Source organism: Monodelphis domestica, chromosome 4, assembly GCF_027887165.1.
Source record: "Monodelphis domestica isolate mMonDom1 chromosome 4, mMonDom1.pri, whole genome shotgun sequence".
In the NCBI taxonomy this organism is placed as follows: Eukaryota; Metazoa; Chordata; class Mammalia; order Didelphimorphia; family Didelphidae; genus Monodelphis; species Monodelphis domestica.
Window position 1 is genome coordinate 444,238,551 of NC_077230.1, and position 14,301 is coordinate 444,252,851.

General features: G+C 41.0%; 1 protein-coding gene and 1 pseudogene across 1 annotated transcript in view; both read left to right on the forward strand.

Annotated features, from left to right (window-relative positions):
* Positions 1-8,477: 8,477 nt before the first annotated feature.
* Positions 8,478-14,301, forward strand: part of LOC100029998 (cytosolic phospholipase A2 gamma-like) — a 39,044-nt gene continuing 33,220 nt past the window's right edge. Inside the window, exon 1 of the mRNA XM_056796828.1 lies at positions 8,478-8,647. The gene's annotated coding sequence lies outside the window, so the exon portion shown is untranslated. The remainder of the gene's footprint in view (positions 8,648-14,301) is intronic.
* LOC100030013 (heterogeneous nuclear ribonucleoprotein A1-like) lies at positions 10,727-11,875 on the forward strand (annotated as a pseudogene).

Below are 14,301 nucleotides of genomic sequence, written 5' to 3' on the forward strand. Positions count from 1 at the left end.
CTGTTGAAGGTCATATTCTCAAATAATTAAATCTTGATCTTTTCTGCAGCCCTTCCTAAATCCTGTTACTCTGAGTAGGGTGGAGATTGTAATTTCCAAGACCTGGTTCTGTCATTCCAAGTATCTCTATTGTATCAATTCTAAAATCAATCATGACTCAAAGAACTTCCTATTCTATGCTTAAGCATAGGTCAAAGCCCTTTCCATTGTTTAGCAAAAGGTTTCTGTCCTAAAGTAGTCTTAAGTAGGGAGGAGAAGGATCCTCCCATGCCAAGGAGTTTCATATCCCAATAGAGTTCTTACTATCAGTAGGAAATTTTTTCCAGTATGAAATTTCCCAATGGGGAAATTTCCAACATTCATAAGTCTAAGAAATTTTAAGGTTTACACAGGTAAGACTCATCTTCTTGAGACTCTCTTCCCCTGGCTGGGGCTTAGAGGTTCTAACTGGTATCAGAAGAAGCCAGAGTTTTCTCTCTCTCTTTCATTACTTAATATCTTCCTTCTATTGTAAATATTGTAAACAAATGACCATAAATTCCATTTACTTTAGTAATTCATTTTGGGATTTAGAAATTAAATTCCTGGCAACCACCTATATAAATGTTCAGAGTCCCAACCACAATTCATTTTAACACTTAGAACAAAATTTCAATCAAAATAAAATCATTTCTTGATTTATAAATATAAAATATTTATATTTATTATATGTATATTTATAAATATAGTATAAATATAAAAATAAATGGCAAGATTTAAATCTCAATTTTCTTTTTTGTAATTTTTGAAAAATTTTGATTAATTAATTAATTTAGAATATTTTCCCATGATTATAAGATTCATATTCTTTCCCTCCCTTTCCCCTATCCCCCTCCCATAGCCAACGCACAATTCCACTGGATTTTATATGTGTCATTTATCAAGACCTATTTCCATATTATTGATAATGGCACTAGGGTGATTGTTTAGAGTCTACACCCCCAATCATGTCCCCATCAACCCATGTGATAAAGCAGTTGTTTTTCTTCTGTGTTTCTACTCCCACAGTTCTTTCTTATAAGTCCCTTGGAATGTCCTGGATCATTGCATTGCTCCTGGTAGAGACGTCCATTACATTGGATTGTACCACAGTGTATCAGTCTCTGTGTACAATGTTCTCCTGGTTCTGCTCCTCTCACTCTGCATCAATTCATGGAGGTCTTTCCGGTTCACATGGAATCCGTCCAGTTCATTATTCCTTTGAGCACAATAGTATTGTGCTCAATATTGCGTTCAAATTGAGCACAATAGATACCACTACTTGCTCAGCCATTCCCCAATCAATGGACACTCCCCCATTTTCCGTTTTTTTTGCCACCACAGAGTGCAGCTATAAATATTCTTGTACAGATCTTTTTTCCCTATTATCTCTTTGGAGTATAAACCCAGCAGTGCTATGGCTGGATTAAAGGACAGGAAGTCTTTTAACGCCCTTTGGGCATAATTCCAAATTATCCTCCAGAATGGTTGGATCAATTCACAACTCCACCAACAATGCATTAATGTCCCAATTTTGCCACATCCCTTCCAACATTCATTACTTTCTTTTGCTGTCATGTTAACCAATCTGCTAGGTATGAGGTGGTACCTCAGAGTTGTTTTAATTTGCATTTTTCTAATCAGGAGGGATTTAGAACATTTTTTCATGTGCTTGTTGATAGTTTTGATTTTTTTATCTGAAAATTGCCTATTCATGCCCCTTGCACATTTACTGATTGGGGAATGCCTTGTAAATCTCAATTTTCAAAGAGTCTAATGTTTGCAGTTAACTGATGTTTAAAAAAAAGAATGGTGGCACTCGTAGGTCTGCCTAAAGGTCAAATCACTTTATTTTATTATCCTAACTTGTATCTTCTACACCAAGGTTTTGTAGTTGTAGCCCAGGCAGGGAAAGTTCCTAATTTTTACAGACAACCAAGTGAAGGCACAATTGCCTGACTGATTATCTTTCATTTTCTCTGTGTAAAGGTGATGATCAAAACTACTTCACTCCATTCTACTCTGGTTATGTTGACTAGATGAGAACATATCTTGATTTATCAATTGATCATAGGCCCTAGGACTAAGTATTTGTCTTTGTTAAAAAAAAAAGTCTTTGACAACCATTTGAACTGAATTTTATTGATTAAGAAAATTTTCTCTATGGTTACATGATTCATGTTCTTTCCCTCCCCTCCTGCCATCTGTAGCCAATGAGCAGTTCCACTGGGTTTTACATGTGTCGTTGATCAAGACCTAGCTCCATATTACTGATATTTGGACCAGGGTGATCATTTAGAGTCTACATCCCCAATCATATCCCCATCAAACAATGTAATCAAGCAGTTGTTTTTCTTCTGTGTTTCTATTCCCACAATTCTTTCTCATAAAGTCCCTCAGAATTGTCCTGGGTCATTGCATTGCTGCTAGTAGAGAAGTCCATTAAATTCAATTGTATCACAGTGTATTTGTCTCTGTGTATAATGTTCTCCTGGTTCTGCTCCTCTCACACTATCAATTCCTGGAGGTTGTTCCAGTTCACATGGAAATCCTCCACTTTATTATTCCTTTGAGCACAATAGAATTCCATCACCAACATATACCACAATTTGTTCATCCATTCCACAATTGAAGGGCATCCCTTCATTTTTCCAATTTTTGGCCACCACAAAGAACACAGCTATGAATATTCTTGTACAAGTCTTTTTCCTTATGATCTCTTTGTGGTACAAATCCAGCAGTGCTGTGGCTGGATTTGACAGCCATTTGAGAAAGCAAAGTGATGTCAGATAAGAGATCTATTGTCCAGGTTTTGGATAAAAGTTATCTAGAAAGGAGCTTTCCCAGGAATTGGAGCAAATGTGAATTTCTAGCACAGCCCTTTGACTGGAGAAGGTCTGATGGGTTTGGAGGATGCGAGGCCACTTCCCATCAGTGTCCCATCAATTTCCCAAGGTAAGGGGGTGGCAGTGTCTCCATTAGAATAGATGGGGAGAGATTCATCCTGCTCTGGGGGGAACTTCTTGAGGACCTCATGAATAGGAGAAAAGGACTTCTGGCAATCAGGAGTTGTAAGTTACCCCTTTGCCACATGTACTCCCAAAGCCTGAACTTACTTTCCTCTGGATTCTGTATGTAGTTGTGGGCAAGTGCGCCGTAAATACTGTTGGTAACAACTGGGAATATTTAGTTTGAAGGCTTAGCATAAGTTTCCAGAAATTGAACCATGCTGGCATAGCTTTAGAGAACCCATGTTCACCTTCCTGCCAGGAGAGAAAAAAAAAATCTGTGGACAATAAAGACAACTGGGGGCAGGGCATAAAAGTGGCCTCATGAAAAATGAAGCCTTGCCCAAGTTCTTGTCTGTGTGCTTTGGTGACTTGCTAAAAGAGATGCCACAAAAAAGCTCCTCTGCCTTTGGAAAACTGTCCACAAAGTCTCATCTTGCTCTTACTCATGCAGTGATGCATTCAGGAGGTGAAACATACAATAAACCATTGTCAGTTCATCTACTCAACCATTTTAGCGGCCCAAGAAAGGATCTGACCCACTGCCAGGAAGACAGTGCATCACCCATGCTTTTTGCCCTGCTGGTAATGGTTGGACTGTCAGACTCGTTGATTTTGGTGCCCTCTTAGGGCCATTGGCACATACGTGTGAGGCAGGAAGGTAGAGCTCCTGAAGAATCATCCTCTTTTGCCGATGTCAAACAGGCATTCAGGCAGTCCATGATTTTAGCTGACCAACTAAGGAAAGACTCATTTTTCTAAGGAGCCAACAAACTCCTCGCTCAAGCACGTTGTCAGTCAAGGAAACTGTTCTCTACTGAAGTTTAAGATCTCGGTTCCCCCCAGATCAATTCCTTTAGCCTCAAAGCATATAAAAGTATTAGGAATGGCTCAGCTGAGGGTTATCTTTTCACAAAGGAGAATCTTAGGGTCGTTTTCCCTACAACTTCAGTCATGTGCTCTGATCCAGAAAGTAGTTTCTTTGGAAGAGATAACATTATCATTTTACTGTGTTCAGTACATTAACTGTACCTTAGTGTGTGTCTGTAGGGGGTGAGGAGGGGCTAGGAAGATGAGTGAGGATGGGGATGGAAGAATTAACCCTTTGCAGTAAATCACCAGCTTACCACTATTATGCATAACGAAGGAAGAACAGCTTTAGTATGACAGTTTTTAATTCCAAACCCCCCCCCAATTGCATGTAATAACAATTTTCAACATGTTTCCTGAAATTAAAAGACCCAAACTGTCTCCCTCTCTTCCTCCCTCCCCCTTCTAGAGATGGCAAACAACTTGATCTGAATCACACGTATATTATTGTGCAGATTTAGTGGGATGTTAAAAAAATGGTTCCTCTTGTAGGAATGGCTATTTGTTAAACATTTGCTGGTGATAAAATCTGGAATGGTGAAATTAAGCTGTGAAGGACTTTTAATATCGTGGCTCACGTAGGGTAGATTAGACCCATTCCTACAGCTCTGTATGTGGCTTAGATTAATTTGTATTAGGAAATAATGAAGGGGTTGAGGTTTACTCAACTTGAAAAATTTTGTCTAACCTTTTTGCTTAAAATGCTTGCTTTTTAGAGGCAGCTGGGTTGTGGCTCAGTGAATTGAGAGCTAGATCTAGCATTGGGAGGTCCTGGGTTCAAATTTGACCTCAGACATTTCCTAGTTGTGGGACCCTGGCCAAGTCACTTAACCCCCATTGTCTAGTCCTTGCCACTCTTTCGCCTTGGAACTGATACACTGTATTGATTCCAAGATGGAAGGTGAGGGTTTAAAAAATAAACTTTTCCTTTCCATATACTTTCTCTTACTGAGAACTGGATTACCCCAGATAATCCTATATCCCTGGCTGTTCTCTCCAGCTGCACCTCTTCCAATTGTTTTGTGTAACCTCCAGGATTAGGGTTTTCCCTCAAGAAATTTAGTACTTGGCTTATCGTCTTCCTCTCCTCCCCAAATTTTGCCCTCATACCAGGAGACTTCAACATATTTCCTAATTCAACAGTCACCTTAACTCTTCTGACCTGAAGTTTCAATCCAATTCAGTCACATAGGGAGGGTCACCTCCTAGAGCTCACCATAGCTCACAGGTGATCCTCTATCTAACTATAGTATCTTATTACACTGCCTCTCCCTAGGTCTTCCCCAAGTCCCATTTTTTACCCTCATTAGGACCTACAATCCTTCCTATGACCCCTGCTTTCATTTCCCTTTCCTAAATTTAGCCAATTTGACTTGAACTCAGTTTTAGATTATTTCCTCCCACTGCTTCCTCCATACTTACTTGCATGTGGTTAAGTAGAGGTAAAGGAAGTCACACAACTGTCCTGAGTGGGTACACAACAAATTTGTGTTATTCAACTTCAATTGGGTCTTCACTGCAGCAAGGCAATCCATTTTTTTCCAAATAGAACTGACGAGCTCACTCCCCACAGAAGATATTTCAAACTTTCTCTTCTCTCAAGCCTTCCACTTGTCCCTCAGGTTTTCAGCTGAGGCCCTCACTTTTTACTTGACCAAGAAAACTGAGGCTATTCGAGAGAAGCTCCTCCTTCTCTCTTGGCATCATCACCCATTCTTTCCTTTTCCTTCATCTCTGACAAAGTAGTGGCCCTTCGTCTAGCCAAGGCCAACCCCTCTAACACTTCATCTTAACTTTATTCTTTTTTTTTAGTCAGTTAATTATCATTGAATTCTATCAGCTAATCATCATCAATTCCATCAATTAATCACTTATTCCCCCCTTTTTAAAAATCATCAACCATTTATTAAATACCTACTGTGTGCCAGGGATTGCTCTGAGAGCTAGAGATACAAAGTAAGACAAAAACCCGGTCCCTACTGTCAAGGAGCTCACATTCCCATTGGGAGAGAGAATATACAAAAAAATTGTATAAACAAAATAGATCCGACATAAATGAGAAGTAATCTCCAAAAGAAGGCATTAACGGTGGAGTGAGAAGGTGAATGTGTGGGAAGACTAGGAAGCCTTGCAAATAGAAAATAAAACTGAGACACAACATGTGAATTTGCTCCCTTTTCCCCTTAGAGAAGTTTTCTTCTGATATGCCATTATGACGTATAAGTTTTAAAAGGTATTATTATGACCTATATGTGTGCATGTGTACGCACATATGTGTATATATGTATATTATGCAAAGATTACCCCACATGCACAGTCTGGACTCTCGGCAAGTTACAAATGAAATCCAACCTTCTATTTTAAATTCTATGATGAGATCCGAACCTTAACTTAGGAAAGCTCCCATTAAATTGTACATGCAACCTAGACTGGATGATTTGCATGAACTCTCTTGGTAATTTTTTTTCTTTGAAAACCCTTACCTTCTGTCTTCGAATCAATACTATTATTGGTTCTGAGGCAGAAGGAAATAGGGGTTAAGTGACTTGTCCAGGGTCACAAAGCTAAGAAGTGTCTGAGGTCCTATTTGAACCCAGGATCTCCTTTCTCTAGGCCTTGCTCTCAATCCACTGAGCCACACATCTGCCTCCCCCCATTAACTCTTAAATATAAAAATTTACTATCCAGGGCAAAAGCAAGGATATGCATAAAATTCATTCAATAGAAAGTAAAAGCAGAAATAACCAAAATATTATGTTCAATCCATGAACATAGGTCATGCTCTCCTACCCAAGTACAAAGTTTCCATGGGGAAGAGTGAGCCCACCCTTACAGAAACCTAGAAGGTAGGCACATGAATGGTGAAACCTATGTGCCCATGCAACACACAACATCTGGGCTGCAGCATTGATGTCTGTCCTGGGTCCCTAGAGAAATAATCTGCATCACAGGGAGTTGTTTCTCTGCTAGTTCCTCCTCTTTACAATCTCATCACTTTCCTCCTGGGCTCTCTTGGGCTCTCTCAAGCTGATGACAGAACTGTGAGCTCTTTTAGCTCACAGACACCCTTAACAGGTAGAGAAAAAGTGTTATGCTATTTAGATGAAAAACAGTTCCCTTAAGTCAGAGAGTTACCATGCTCCCCAGGTCTGCAAATGGTAGGAGATTCTGCTTTGTTCACTTAGCTCCAAATCACAGCTTAGCACAAAACAGATAGAAAGCCTGTCTTTCTCTGTAATTTCTCTCTCTTACAGTAGAAAGGTGATAGAGGAAAACACAAACATCACCTCAGATGCTTTTCCTATCTCACCTATAGATAGTGCTAGAGAGCAATAAGACAGTAGCAGTTTCCATAGCAACAAGCATCATCTCTCAGCCCATGAGATTACAGGATGAAGTTCTGCCTTTCTCCAGGCCATCAACCAGGCAAAGTCTTTTTTTCAGTTGGAGAGTTCCCAGGTACATATGCACGAAAGGAATACAAGATGATTTGGTGGGAACTACTAGCTTTCAAATAGATGACCTCTGAGAGTCTCTTGGACAGTAAGGAGATCAAATCAGTCAATATTTAAAGAAATTAATTTAGACTATTCACTGGAAAGTCAAATACTAAAGGTGAAGCTTAAATACTTTGGTCACAAAAAGAGAAGTCAGGACTCATCGGAAGAGACCTTGATGATGGGAAAGACTGAAGGCAAGTGGAGAAAGCAATGGCAGAGGTCGAGATGGATATAGTGTCATGGAAACAATGAATATGAATCTGGGCAGACTTCAAGAGATATGGAGGATAGAAGGACCTGGTGTTTTATATCTAGTCGGTGGGTTCATGAAGACTCAGACATGACTGAATAAGGACACCAGTGAGGAAATCTATAACCTATATTAAATTGCTTGCCTTCTCAAGGGGCTGGGTGAAAGAGAGGAAGGGAGAGAATTTGGATGTCATAGATGTACATGTAATTGGAAAAATAAACTATTTTTAAAGGTAAATTGACTTTATGTTTATTCTGTGTGCCTTTTCCATATTATTTCTATATGTGTATTCATGTTGATTGTTGTATAGCTGAATGTAAGGGTGCTGGGAATTGTAGTTTTTAGGGTAACAGATTCCAATTACACACTTCTAATGAAGGAGCACCCACAATTTGTATCCAATACACGGTTTTAAAAAAATCCTTACCTTCCATCTTAGAATCAATACTATGCATTGGTTCTAAGGCAGAAAAGTGGTAAGTTGACCAATAAGGGGTTAAGTGACTTGTCCAGGGTCACCCAGCTAGGAAGTATCTGAGGCCAGATTTGAATCAAGGGCCTCCCAACTCTAAGTCTGGTTCTCAATCCACCGAGCCACCTAGCTATCCCCATGCTTTTTTGAGGTATTCCAAGGACCTGTCCCTTTTCTTTGAACTCAGATATCACTTTCCATATGGCCACTGTGGTGCCTTCCAATCTCAACCTCAGTGGGACAGACTGACGAGAGCAAAAGCAAATCTCTCATGTGTCCTGATGCCGTTTCACCAGCTGTGCTTACTGAGTACCCAGAGTCTCTTGCCCAGGACGGGGATTCTTGCCTTCGCCAAATATACAACAGGTGGCCAGTATCTATGGGATTAAGCCTGATATCATGTGGGAAGCATTATCTCTTGATCATCAGCTGTCATTATATGGACTCCCTCAGGAGGAGTCTGACTCAGGCTAGGAGACATTGCTCTGGCTAAGGCTGGAATTACAGAAATAACCCTAGAGAGAAGGTAAGCAGAAAATAAATTGGGCAACAACGGACATTGCTACTACTTCCTTTAGTTTCCACAGTAATCCTATGAGTCGTGCTCTTCAGTCTATGGGCAAGGCACGGCACGGGATGTTCAGAAGGCACAGTGGTCTGCCTGAGGTTCTGTGAGCTAACAGCCCAATTGTCAGTGCTTCCCATGAGGTAGGTGTTGCAAGGACATCTTCCTGCCTGGAGTTATATAGCTGGTAGGCATATACCCCATCTCCCCCATTCCTCTTTACTTATTCATCTCTTTTAAGCCCTCGCTTTGTGTTTTACTAACAACTCTAAGGCAGAAAGGCAAAGGGTTAAGTGACTTGCCCAGGGTCACACAGCTGGGAAGTGCCTGAAGTCAGATTTGAACCTAGACCTTCCTGACTTGAGGCTTGGCATTATCCATGAAGCCACTTAGCTGCCCCCATATTTCTCTCTAGTCCAAGTCTGGTAACCCTTCCTTTTACTATATTCCTTCACCAGATTCCCTTCCCTTCCCCACTGTGAAAGCTTATTTTGTCACTGAACATCAAGTCACTTAGGAGCCCAGGACCGCTTTGTTGGAGAATTGGAGAAGACTACTTGGCCAAACTCTTAAGGCCCAAATCTGCAGGGATTTCTGTGAGTTTCTTCTGTTTTGCGAGCTAGTTGAAAGAGGTGGGGCTCTGTGACTTAGCCAAGCTTTGTTATTTTCAAATTTCAGGATGCCTGCTTTGAGATTGGACAGAGCAGCAAATCAGGACACCAGCACCAGTGAGAGAAAAAGAGGGTGCTTTGGCAGGATTGCAGGGATTCTAATTATTCAAAGTCTTCACTGTGATGATGGGGACATACAAAAAACTGCCACCAAAGAGAAAATCGTGGTCCAAGTCCAATGTCTCTCCTGTTATCAATTTCTCAATTTCATAATTAAAATCAGCTGAGCCTTTAATTCCTTGTTTACAAATTTAATTTGCTCTTCAAGACCAAAAAGCTTGAACCAAGAAGTCACCCTCCCTCACTTTTTTTCTAGGTTTCCTTGACGAGCCAGACTTGTTGAAAAATAATGACTCAGGCCAAATCTAACTCCAAGGCTCATTAGGCTTTTGGGCCAAGTTTCTCAATGAATCTTTCCCTTCTTTTCTCCTTCTTCTGCCTCCAATTATAATAGGAATAGATTTCCCCTTCACAAGACCCACAAGCAGACAACAAAACCAGGCTAATAAACGCACACATGCTGTGCCTCTCATTCCTACAAAGAAAGGAAGAACATTGTCCCATTGGGAGTCAACTCTCTTTCACTGATGTCAGGCTTTTATCTTCCCCCCATTGTCTATCTTCCTCTTCAAGTTGGACAAGAGTTTGTTCCCAACTCCTCAGTGAAATGGAGGTGAGACGTTATTTCAGACCCATAGTACAAGGACAGTTTGATCAAATGATAGGGGTTGGTTGGTGGCATTCTGCCAGGGCACCAGGAACACTGTCCTCAGTGCTCCTTTTTTATTATTTCCTCTTCTATCTACCATTGGAGAGCACTGGGAATTCACCTCATTGCTCTTGACTAAGTGCCCTATGACATTTCATATTCCAAGTTATTAAGATCAGAGGGCATTCACTGCTGTGACTTTTCCTTCTTCATTACTTGCCACGCCCTTCGATAATCACAAGGTAGACAAATGGAAAATTCCACTTTTGGCAGCCATTGTCTTGGTTCTGGGTGTGATCCATAAATTGTGTCTCCACTCTCAAATCCTGGCCATATTGCCTAGGGTAGGATGAGATATTTGGGTCTGAGGAAACTATAATCGCTTCCAGTATGTATTTCATGTACAATAGATGGGAAATTCTCAAGACTGAAATCTGAAGACGTAGACCATTCCAATGAGGAGACCATTCCAGTAAAGGAACTTGATTACAGAGATCAATTTGCATGCATAGGAAACTCTTGAGCTAACTTAAGACTTAGAAAAGTTGTGTCCAAGGACAGATGCTAGAGAATGAATAGGAACATATGGAATGGAGCTATAAGAAGAGTGAGAGGTCTTTCTGTCCTCGATGCTATTGGAGAAGGATCGCTGCAGCGACTGCCACTGTTCTCGCCATGTTGAAGTCAGAGTCCCCCAAGGAGTCCGAGCAATTGCGGAAGCTCTTCGTTGGAGGCCTGAGCTTCAAGACGACAGACAAGAGTCTCTGGAGCCATTTCGAGCAACGGGGCACACTTACAGACTGCGTGGTGATGAGGGATCCCAATACCCAGGGGTCCAGGGGCTTCGGCTTTGTTACCTATGCCACAGTGGAGGAGGTAGATGCAGCAATGAACACCAGACCTCACAAAGTCGATGGCAGAGTCGTTGAACCAAAGAGAGCTGTTTCCAGGGAGGACTCTCAAAGGCCAGGCACCCACTTAACTGTGAAAAAGACTTTTTGTAGGGGGCATCAAAGAAGACACCGAGGAGCATCACTCAAGAGACTACTTTGAATAATATGGAAAAATCAAAGTGATTGAAATTATGACTGACAGAGGCAGTGGCGAGAAGAGGGGCTTTGCTTTTGTAACATTTGATGACCATGATTCTGTGGACAAGATAGTCATTCAAAAATACCATACTGTGAATGGCCACAACTGTGAAGTAAGGAAAGCCTTGTCAAAGCAAGAAATGGCCAGTGCTTCTTCTAGTCAGAGAGGTTGAAGTGGTTCTGGAAACTTTGGTGGTGGTCATGGAGGTGGCTTTGGTGGAAATGATAACTTTGGCTGTGGTGGGAACTTCAGTGGTAGAGGTGGTTTTGGTGGCAGTTGTGGTGGTAGTGGATATGGTGGAAGTGGAGATGGCTACAATGGATTTGGAAATGATGGAAGCAACTTCGGAGGTGGTAGAAGCTACACTCATTTTGGCAACTACAAAATCAGTCTTCAAATTTTGGTCCCATGAAGGGAGGAAATTTTGGAGGCCGGAGCTCAGGCCCTTATGGTGGGGGCCAGTATTTTGCCAAACCACGTAACCAAGGTGGCTATGGCGGTTCTAGTAGTAGCAGTAGTTACGGCAGTGGCAGAAGATTTTAATTACTCTTAGGAAACAAAGCTTAGCAGAAGAGGAGAGCCAGAGAAGTGACAGGGAAGCTACAGGTTACAACAGATTTGTGAACTCAGCCAAGCACAGTGGTGGCAGGGCCTAGCTGCTACAAGAAGACACGTTTTAGACAATACTTTTTGTGTATGGGCAAAAAAAAAAAACAACACCAGGACTGTATTTGTGACTAATTGTATAACAGGTTATTTTAGTTTCTGTTCTGTGGAAAGTGTAAAGCATTCCAAGAAAGGGTTTTAATGTAGAATTTTTTTTTTGCACCCATGCTGTTGATTGCTAAATGTAATAGTCTGATCATAACACTGAATAAATGTGTCTTTAAAAAAAAGAAGAAGAAGAAGAAGAGTGGGAGGACTGCTGAAGCCAATTGAGAGATAAGGTAGTTGAGGCAATTTAAGGACAACAAAAAGGGCTTTTAAAGAATAAATTATGGAGAAGGAGAGGATCAAGGAAATGACTGAACCACATCTTGGGATGTGGATGAGGATGATAATTGACAATAGAGAGAAGGCAGAACTACTCATTTCTTTTGTTCTTATGTTCTTTGCCAAGGATAGTGGCCTGTCTATGGGAGAGCCTAGAAAAAAGTGGTTAGCAGAGATCTGCTCCCCAGTGTAAGGAGAAGGAGAGTAGTAAGGAATGGAGTAGCCCTAGGGAGCTCAATTAACCCTGCTAAGATGAGCTCCATCCTCAGGGAACTGAAAATGCTGGCAGATGGGAGAGCCCATGTCAGTTACATCAGAAAGTTCTCTAATCAAGAAGGACCTTTTCAGGACCCACTACATACCAGATACCATGCTAGGTATGAGGAATACAAGTGCAAAGAATGAAGCAATCCCTCCTCACAAAAAGGTTGAATTCTAATGGGAGAGACAACAAATATTTAAAAATATACGTATCATATTATTCTCAGTAATACAACTATCCAGGACAATTCTAAAGGACTCATGATGAAAAATGTTATCCACCTCCAGAGAAAGACCTAAGTGAGGCTGAATGCAGATGGAAGCAGGCTATTTTTTACTTCCTTTACTTTTTTGGTGTTTTTTTGTCCATGTTTTCTTTTGCAATATGACTTATGGAAACATTTTAGCACGATTATACATGTAAAGCCTATATCAAATTACTTATTGTCGCAGGAAGGGAGAGAGAATTTGGGACTCAAAAATTTTTTAAATGCCCAAAATTATTTTACATGCAATTGGAAACAAAATTAAATATTATTTAAAACATATGCAGTATAAATATGGAGTAAGTTCAATAGGTAGCTAATTGCTAGGTAGTTTGGGAGAGAAGGCCCTAACAAATGGTTGAGATGAAATAGCCTGAGTATGTTGTAGACTACTACAGGAAAATGGCTGAAAACAAAGTTAGCCCTTGGGAGCAGAACCATCAGCTACCTCTCAAATAAGCCTAGAAGGGTCCAATGGAAGGAAGGAACAAGAGGGAGTAGACACATAGATATTCAACTTCTTTTTGGAGGACATATGGAGGAGGAAGGGGTCACCATCTGTCCCTTCTTCCTGGATTAGCTTTGGTTGGCACTGTAGATTCAGTCCAACCTATAGTTATGACTCAGAACATCCCCATCATACTTGCCGCCAGTTTATCACTCTGCTGGTGCTGGTGCAGCTTTAATGACTGTTGGCTTCTTCCACAGCGATGCAGTGACCCCTGATGACCTTCTTCTTTTCTTCTCACAAACACTTCCAGTTCAGTGTCGGGGGCTTGTCCCTGGTCTCTAGAATATTGGGTTAATTGCACAACCAATAGGTCAGTGGTCTCTTAAACCATTGCTTTCAGAGGGCAGAATCAAGGGTGAGTTTCACTGGTATTTATTTTGAACATACTTATATATGTACATACTTCCTTCCTGATATGATGAAATTTCTTGAGAAAAAGGACTGGCTCGTATTTGCTTTGGATCCATAGTGCCTAACAGTGCTAAGTCTACGGTAAGTATTTGATAGATGCTTGTTGACTATTCAGATAGGGAGGTGACATTTCCACCGTCCTCTGCCCTGATCAGATCACATCTGGTGGCACCACTGATCAGCTGCAGAGGGTCCAGAGGAGGGAATCTTGGGTGGGGAAAGGTCTCAAGTCCATGACATGAAAGGGTCATGTGGAAGATCTGGACATATTTTGTCAGGACAAGAGAAGACTGAGGAGGGCTAGGAGATCTGTCTTTGAGTATCTGAAGGACTGTCACAGGGAAAAGTGATTAGATCTATTCTGCTTGTCCCCAGAAAGCAGAATTAGTGAGTGAAAAGATGTGAAGAGGTAAATTCAGTTTTAAGATAAGGAGAAACTTCCCAACAATTGGAGCTGACCCAAAGTAGACCACATTGTCTCAGAAGATAATGTGTGCCTTTGTACTGGAGGTCTATAAGTCAAGATGAGATAACCAGTCAGGCAGTTATAGGGCACCTACTATGTGCCAGGCATTCCAAGTGCTGGGCATGCAAATAGAGACAAAAGAAAGTCATTGCCCTCAACGAACTTATTGCCTATGGGGGAGACAATGAGCAAATAACTATGTACAAACAAGCTATATAATGGATCAATAATTGGA